The following is a 9,853-nucleotide window of genomic DNA, read 5'->3' on the forward strand; positions in this document are numbered from 1 at the left end:
ATAATTTGAGGCCAGCAAGAACAACATAAAAAGACTTTGCTTCAAATATACATATATTCAGAAACATACATACATATACATATATAATGAAATGAGGACTATGGTTATTCCAAGGTCACTAATCTCTGTGTCACAGGTCTTGGTGCTCAGGCTGCAAAGGACAACACATTGTCATTCAAAAGCTACCGACACCTCTCAGGTAGACCTTGACACACACAGGAAGTGCCGCCATAGCTGGCTACAAGTCAGAGCCCTCCACATGCTGGCAGCAGTGTGTCTGCAATCACAAGGTGCAGCGAGACTGTAGACCCGAGTCTTCTTGTTGGCTGGCATGCAATTCAGTATCAATAGTCAATGTGGGATCAAATGCTTGGGCCTATCAGTGAATCACTTGACCTGGAATTTCATGAAAGCAGTAAACACATGAGATTAAAGAAGGATGGATTCTAAGCATTCCTCTTGAGGGTGATTATTGAAACATTTAGCAAATAATACTGCTCCTTGAATATCTTAAGAAGTTTCAGCAAATAAAAGGTGATTGCTATATTCTCTAAACATCTTCTTTTTCCAAATTATTAATAGTTTTTCTACCTCTTCTGCCCCACTATTAAAAATGACCATTGGAGCTGGGGCTGTAACTCAGTTGGTAAAGTGCTTGCCTAGCATTCACAAGACCCTGGGTCCAATCCTCAGCACTATATAATCTGGGTATAATAGCACACACTGTAACTAGCACTTGGAAAGTACAGGCAAGAAGATCAGAAAGTTCAAGATCATCCTCAGCTACATAGCAAGTTCAAGGCCAGCTGGGATTGTATGAAACCCTGTCTTAAAAAAAAAAAAAAAAAAAAAAAAAAACCTAACAGAAAGTCTGTAAGAGCCAGGCAGGGGTAGTGGCTGACCATGGGGAAACAGTTTCCAGGCTTCTGGGAATTTGCTCATATGACCTTATACCAATGGTGACAGCACATACAGGGCCCATGCAAACTCTAACCAGACAAAAACCCAGCATAGAAATGGTGAAATGGGTAAGAAGCCCCAGCCTTAGCTAAGGAACTATTGGCAACTGATCACTGCTGGATGAGGGAGAGTTGGTCTTCTTTAAGGGAGTGACGCTAGATAGGTTGACCAGGCTTCAGTGGATGGACTGACACCAAGGGACATGTGAGGACACAAACTTGACTCAAAAGGCCTCAACATATATGAGAGAATACATGAAATCTGGCAAGATGGGCAATGGGGAGGGGTGCAGGTAGAGAAGGAAATCGAACTATGATCAAGATACGTTGTATGAACTGCACAAAAACTCAATTTAAAAAACATTTTAAGAGACCAACAGCTGCAGTTCAGGTTAGAGAGTTGAGATTTTTCTCATGTCTAAGCCAATCATAACCCAAATCCTAAATATTTGCACAAGTCCATAACTAAGTCACTTCTTCATTTTCAGAATCAAAAATTAGTAAGATTATAAGTAAAATGCCTCTAAAATTTTACAATTGAAGTAATCTAATTCAAATCCCTTTTAAATGGGCCTATTTTAGACCACTGACTTTTATATTTCCTCAATAAATGTCTCATAGTAGAATCTTGTAAATTCAGTTAAAACCATAAATTAGGTCATGTATATCAAATTTGAACAACAGACCAAGTTATTTGAAGCAAGTGTATCATTCTTCTCTGTTCAGTAAGCTCAACTGTTACCTTTTGAGGCTTTGCGTAGCATCTCCCCAAACCACACCCACATGCGGTTATTACAACACTTCATAATTTCTTTTCAAATATCAAAGACTATTGTAAACTCTTTCATTCCTATGACTGTAATGAATTTACCATTAGGCACACTGTCATCTTTTGCCCTAACATTCAAATGTCATTGGGCTACTTATTTCAACACCCCTTCAATTATTCTAAATTGTTAAGAGTTCATAGAGCTCTCTTTGTCACAAAATCAAAGAATCTCATGGTTGAAAAGGATATTACATTCTTCCGTATTCAAGTGACATTTTATTGAACACCTTCTTTGATGCCAGACACTGAACTAAGTGTGTTCACATGTCTTTATTTAATCCTCACAGCAATTTCAAGATAGAAGTCTTATCGTCTCTGTTTTGAAAATAAGGAACTGAGATTTCTAGAGGTTAACTGTATTGTCGCGGACAGCAGGACTAGCAATGGGTTTTCACCAGGCTGGGGTCTCCTTCAGAACCCAGTCACTGGGTCAGACCCAAAGCATGTGGACCAGAAATGAGCAGCATTCCAGGCAGATCACTGTATGTTTAACATTTCTGATCAGTAGGAAGTTTTCACTTGTCCTGTATTATTACCTCCATGGCTTCATGAAGAAACAATGGATGTGAATTCCTGTGCCATTAAGGACTCAGGAACATCTCTGCACCTTTGGAATTCCCAACCTAAGACGACTACTAAGACAATCTGTCTGGGCTTGACACGTAAGAAACATTTCAGAATCAAGTCCACAGTCTTTGCTTTTCCAAAGCCTAGATGGACCCTTGACTGTGCTTGGGGGAAATGGCGGCACATGTCACCCCCTCCCATTTGCAGTATAGACTGTCAGCATTTAATGGCGAATTCACAAATTCTATGCATCCTATATAACACAACCCCATCTACTTTGTTCTCATTTTTCTTTTCTTTTGTGGGGTAGGTAGGTGGGCATGAGTGTGGTGTATTTGTGGAAGTCAGAGGAAGGAGCATGGTATACATGTGGAAGTCAGAGGGTGACCTTGGATATGAGTCCTCAGGCACCTTCCATCTTTTGTTTGAAACATGATCTCTCAATGGCCAGGAACTTCACTGCAAAGTCAGGCTACCTGGCCTATGAGCTTCCAGGGATCCACCTGTCTCCATTCCCATCTTGCCATTCATTTTTTGTGTCTAGGAATCCAAACTCATGACCTCACATCTTCAAGGGAAGGCTCTCCCCAGCCTTTATCTTCATTTTTCTACTACATCTTGACGAGCTCCAGAATTCTGGGTGACTTTGCTTTCTTTGCCTTCTCCCTTGGTGTTCTTTGCATATGACTGAGCAAGAAAGCACACACACATATAACACACACAACACATACAACACACACAACCACAATACATACATACAACATACACCAGCACACACACACACAACATACACTCAGCACACACACAACACACACAAACATAAAAACACACCCAGACCAACACAGAGAAATCTGTGGGCTCCACCTTATATTTCTAAGCTTAAGTCTCAGATAACAAGATATGTCTTTGTATAGCTGAGGGTAACAACACACCCCATCTTCATGACTTTGGAAAAGATGTCTCTTTCCCAATGCATGGGGAGAAGAAGGAAATGGGAATAGTGCAACTAAATAAATCCATCTGACACTAGAGACCACTTCAGATTGCTTTATAACAAAGTGATTTGCAGGGTAAACACAGGCCACGCCCTGTGAGTTTCCTGGTTGATGAAGTTTGTGCCGTGAGTCCCTGATTGGTGGCCTCTAAGGACCATCCTCCAAGGACTAGTGCCTGTGCTAGTCCAGACACAGAGCTTTGCATGGAATGAGCTTCTGATGATTGACTCCCAAGTCGAAACGAAGCATGGAAACAATTAAAGGATGACTGTCTGTCCTGAGCTGGAAGGGTGGACTTCTGCTGCCTCCCTCAGCTTTGCCCTTCTGTACAGAAAGGACTCGGCTGTGAGCCTGGACAAGTACGGCTCATGCTCTTCCACTGCGCTTCACAGCAGAGCTTTACTTTCTTTGCTGTTGCCAGTAGATACTATTTTTAAAAAATCGTACAACTACAATATTTATCCTCGAGATAAGAGTCAAAGAATTCACAAACCTCTGGCCAGTGAGACGGCTCAGTCGGTAAGTGTACTTACTGCCAGTCCTGACTCCTGACAACCTGAATTCAACCCCTGGAAAGAGAAGAAGAGAAAGAACTCCTGAAAGGTGTCCTCTGACTTCTACATGCATGTTGTGCCACACATGGTCCCCCTCCCCCAGACACACATACAGAATAAAATAAATAAATGTTAAAAATTCACAAAAGAACACATAAACCAGTCTCTAGCCTGTAAACACACAGGAATCCTTCCCTGTTTATAAAAGTAAGCTGTGACGGGCTGGAGAGATGGCTCAGTGATTAAGAGCACTGGCTGCAGACCCAGTTTCAATTCCCAGCACCCACATGGTGGGTAACAACTGTCCATAACTCCAATTTCAGGAGATTTGATTCCCTCTTCTAACCTCCATGGGCATTGTACAACATGGGTGCACACACATACACACATGCGGGCAATACCCTTGTACACATGAAATAAAAATAAAAATATTTTTTAAAAAGAATAAACAATAAACTCTAAGTATAGAGCTACTTCCGCTAGCATTACCCACCTCACCACTCCAGCATACACCAGCACTGAAGGTACCCGCTGTCTTGGGACAGAGAAATCATTGGTTGGTTTTACACTTTAGCAATTCTGAGTTCACACAGAAGATGCTGGGGAAGAATAGTTTAGGAAATGTGTTTGGAGATCAGCCACTCTACACCCAGAGTGACTTCCCTTGACCCTCCTGACTTGTTCATCTTCTCTCCGATGGCCTGTCATTCTATTACTTAGAATTCAGACTGCCTCTGTGGGAGCTGTGGGAGGAGGGAGAGGCTGTAGTTCTTGGACACCTGAGCTTGGTTTGGGTGATGAAGCTGAGTCCTTGGCCAGAGAATCTATTCTGAGGAAGGGGCCTGCGCTGGGAAGGGGGAGCTAGGTGCAACTTGGGAGTAAGGAAAAATGTGAACGTGGCAAACAGGAGGTTAAGATGACGTCAGTAAGGACCGAGAGAGACAGCTCTTTTATAAGAGGCTAGAAGAGTTCCCAAGGAAAGAGCAGGCAAAAATGCCCTGTGCCCTTCCTGATCTTGCCCAAGGCCAGCCCTGTACTGAAAAAGAAGGGAAACCTTTCCTTTTGACAGTTCCCCCTTGCTACTGAGGTCCAGCATCTAGGCTAATAGAATCAGAGCTGAACTTTAGTTACAGTCCCAAGTAAACCATTTTTAGCTGTTGAGCCAGATTAGGATATTATATTATGGGGCTGGAGAGACGGCTCAGTGGTTAAGAGCACCAGCTGCTCTTGAAGAAGACCCAGGTTCAGTTCCCAGCACCCACATGACAGCTAACAACTGTCTGTAACTCCAGTTATAAATTATAAAGGAGCACTTGAACATAGTACGAGCATTTGCTGCTCTGTGCTCCTTTTCTGTGGGTACGTGCTTGCTCCTGTGGCTTCCCTACCATGATGAGCTGTAACCTCAAACCATGAGCCAAAATAAACCTTTTCTCTCTTAAGTTCCTTTTGTCAGTCTACTTTATCACAGCAACAGGAAAAGTAACTGAAGTAAACTAGCCTTACCTCTGGCTGCTAGTCAGGATGTGCCACTCTGCTCCAGTTATATGATCCTCGGCTGATTACATACCATTGATCACAAACCTATTCCATCCTGGCTCAGTGAACCCTCTGTTAGTTCCAAGCCCACTACTGTTCATTCCCAGCCTGGATCTCATTTCTACTGCTCTCCCCACACGGACAGTTCTGTCTTCTGCCTGCTTACCTCCTAATGTCGTCACCTTTCTGGAGATGTCTGCTGAGTCTTCTCCAGTCCTGAGTGATCTATACTATATACAAACACATTTGACATTTAGTAATGAGCTGTCATATGTTGTGATTTCCCTTCCTAATTATTTTAAAGGATTCTTGAGAACAGACATTTTATAGAGAATTCTCCAGAGAAACAGAACCAGTAGAAACCAATAATCTGTAAATTAATGTGTGTATTTGTGTTTTTCTGCATGGGCTTTAAGTCCAATTAGGAAGCTGTTGATTACCCCTAAGATAAAAGTGTCACTACTGCCCCAATGTAGTTTTCTGTGCCAGTCATTGTTGTGGTTATTAGGACATAAAGCTAGGATTGGACCATCAATTGATGTTCTCCCTGAGAAGCTTGCATAGTGTCCTCCCAGTCACCACTCATCAAAGAAGATTCTTTTGCAACAGTCAGAGACTGTTACAGAGCTCCACAATTGATCACACACAGAGAATATGTGTCTGTGAGATGTCCATCCCTAACTGACATATCTACAGTGGAACCTCTACACCTAAGGCTCATGGAACATAGTGGAACATGGAGTAGAGAGAATATTAATGCATCTCTCAACTCTCATCAATGAAGCTCCCTCATGCCACAGAAGGCAATGAACACAAAAGGCCACAAATGGCCAAAGCATAGAGAATAAGTCTGTATAGTGTGGGTCCTTGGACAGGACTCCTATATTGAACTCTACCCACCCAGGGCTCAGGGACCAATGTGAAAATGTAGGCAGAAAGATTGTAAGAGCCAGGGGAAGTGGTATATGACCATATGGAAACAGAGTCTTACAGGCTCCTGAGACCTTGATCATAGGAATATACAGCAATGGTGTCAGCATGCAGAAGACCCATGCAAACTTAAGCAGTCAAAAATCCAGCATAGAACTGGGAAACATAGAACAGACCCCAATCTTAGCTGAAGAACTATCGGCAGTTGATTATTGCTGGGTGAGGGAGAGCTGATCTTCTTTAAGGGAGCGACTCTAGATAGGCTGGCTAGACCCCAGTCGATGAACTTGCGTTGATGGACATCTGGGTACACTAACTTGACTCGACAGGCCTTAACATCAATGAAAGAATGCATGAAACCTGGTGGGGGAGGGCACAGATGGGGAGGGGCTATAAAGATGACTAAGATGTTTTGTATGAAATACACGAAAACGTAGTAAAATTTTTTTGAAAAAGTTCAAGTTAGGAGGGGAAAGTGGTGGAAGTGATAGGGGAAGAATTGGAGAGGAGGGAGTTGGGGGTGAATTTGATGAAAGGGTGAATTTAGCATCTCTTGTTGAACTGGGATGTCCTTGTCCTCATGTCCTGAGACCTTTTCTACCTGTTCTAGGCCTCTGACCTCATGCTACACCAGTTTTCAAGCCTTCAGATTAAGAGTTGATTACACCATCAGCCTTCCTGATCCTCCATCTTGCAGATGGCAGATTATGAGGCTTCTTGACCTCCATAATTATACTAGTCATTCCATGTGCCACACACACACACACACACACACACACACACACACACACACAAGCACACATGTCTTATTGATTTCTACTGGGGCTGAAGAGATGACTCGGTGGGTAAGAGTGCTTTCCCAGTAAGCAAGAGGACCTGAATTCAAATCTCCAGCACCCACATAAAAATCCAAGCATGGCTGTGCATACTTGTAACCTCAGCATCAGTGGGGTGGAGAAGAGACAGGTGGATCCTGAGAGCTCACTGGCCAGCCAGTCTAGTCAAAACAGGGAGCTTCTGCTTCAGTAAGAGACCTTGTCTCAAGGCAATAAGACAAACAGTAAAGGAAGATATCCAAAGTCCTGCTCTGGCCTCTGCACGCATATCCGCACACTTATATGCATGCACCACACACATACACAGTACACACACAGAAAAACACAAATACATTAATTTAAAGATTTTTTTTCTATTGGTTCTATTTCTCTAGAGAATTCTCTATATAATGTCTGTTCTCAAGAATCCTTTAAAATAATTAGGAAGGGAAATCTGAGATAAAGTGAAGACACATAATATAAGACAGTTCATTACTAAATGTCAAATGTGTTTATGTATAGTACAGATCACTCAGAATTGAAGCAGTCTCAACAGACATCTCCAGAAAGGTGACATTAGAAGAGCAGGCAGGGGACAGAAGAAGAAATAAATTTGTGCACTGAGATGGTTGCTTTTGTTGTAACACAATACAACCCAAACATATATTAATCCAAAGAATGATAGTAGAAAATATTATAAACACTTTGTTTTCTGTCATTAAAGCATTGTTTCTGTAAGAGCAGAACACTGTATTTATGTAAGGCAAAACCACTGTAGTTCTCAACATGCGATAGCCTCTAACCTGAGCTGAGCTGCTCAGGCAGAGTTCCTGGGTGTTGGGGGCCTGAAGGCATTTGTAGCACAAAATGCACATGTGTGTTCAGAATCAAGGCTGCAGTGAAGGTGTGATGCAGTGGAATGACCACTGCTAAGAACACATTGGATTCATTAAGCGCTTGATTTTGAATTAATTTTTGACCTTTAAATATTTTAAAACCTTTTGCTGTTTCTCATGTTTCATGACCCTCACAGTCAATACAGGACCCCAAATGTAATCAGAACCCTCAGTTTAAGCTTTGGTTGAAACTCCCTGGTCTCTAACCCTTCGCTGTGGGAGGCTCAGCTGAGATATGTGAACAAATACAGTAAGCCAGATTCCTCTCATGCATATCAGCTCCCTCATGGAGTTGGGGTGGGGTGGGGAGAGCATGTTATTCCCATTTCTGTGAAAAACAACGAATTCTAGGGTCCAAATGGAAAGATACCTTTTATTTTGTTGTGAACAAGTGATAGAAGGAGGTAAGAGTTTATGGGGAAAAAATTTTTTCCCTTAGAAACAACCTGCAAATAATTGTTTTCTAGAGCCTAATTTATTAGAATTTTAGCACAGAGGGTATGCTTACTCTTTTCTTCCAGTGCCTCATCTCTAGGGATCTCAGAAGCTGAGCAGGGTCAAGCCTGGCTGGTACTTAGATGGGAGCCTTTCACTTTTTGGTTGTTAGCCTTAGCCTTTAATGGCTGCACTATCCCTCCAGCCCAGGGGGAGCCTTGTCTTTTCTGTCCCCGGAGCATGTGGTCAGTAATCACCTACTTATCTAACAGAAGTCTCTACCAGCTCCCTCTGCAATGATGAGGCCAGGTCCTCCATTTCTGGGCCCTCGTCCATCTTACATGCATCCCCTCAGTGACAACAATCACACGGTGGGACTGTGAATTATTTCTAGGTATCAGGCTGGCATCTTCTCATCCCTGTAGCCCCAATCCTCAGCATAGTACCTGGTACAAAGAATATGTCTGACAAATACTTGATAAATGAGCATTTTCTGGAATCATCTATTAAACTGATTTCTTATTCTGGAGATAACTGCTTTTGAATATGAGCTCCTCATCCCTGGGAAAAAAATGGTAAAACAAATAAATAAAACACAAACTTGAAGACAAAGTGAAATTGATACAAAGTTTTCTCAAATAATTTTTAGTTGTCCTTTCCCTGTAGCATTAAATTCTTTCCCTGAAGCATTAAATTCATAACCTAAACTATAATCTTTACAAACTAGGCAAGCATCTCAGTTAAAGACAATCAATCTTATTTTAGTTTTTGTCTTTGAGAAATGAAATACTACAAAGGTTTTTATTTTTCTTCTATGTTTTGCTTTGATTCTATTTCACTTTGTCTCTTACAAATTTTTTAAATACACAGTTAACAGAAGACTCTAAATCTGTAATACTCTTCAAAAATTGAAGTCAGAATTTAGTATATCCTGCACTTATGACTCATTCATAAAATTGTCCCAAGCATTCAAAAAACACTTTTATTTCTCCATTTTCTTGGTGTCCCAAACATCTCTTTTCTGAGGAATCACAATTATTCCTGAGCTGAATCACAACAAAGACTTGTGGGGAGAAAAGGGGAATTGCTTAGGCATTGGGAGCATACATTGATAACAAACACTTCTCACAGACCTGCAGGATGTTGATGGGAGTTTAGAAATGCCTACAAAAAGATCCGCGTCAACGTCTGACCTATCTCATCTATTGTTTGAAGGGTTGTTTTTGTTTTTGTTTTAATCACTGCATTGGATCAGTATTAACTTTGCAAACACTAATGAAAACACACACACACAGCATTTGTAAAGAGCTTCTAGGGAAGCATCTCATATGTGA

Source organism: Nannospalax galili, unplaced genomic scaffold (genome assembly GCF_000622305.1).
Source record: "Nannospalax galili isolate Female #2095 unplaced genomic scaffold, S.galili_v1.0 scaffold234, whole genome shotgun sequence".
Classification (NCBI taxonomy): domain Eukaryota; kingdom Metazoa; phylum Chordata; class Mammalia; order Rodentia; family Spalacidae; genus Nannospalax; species Nannospalax galili.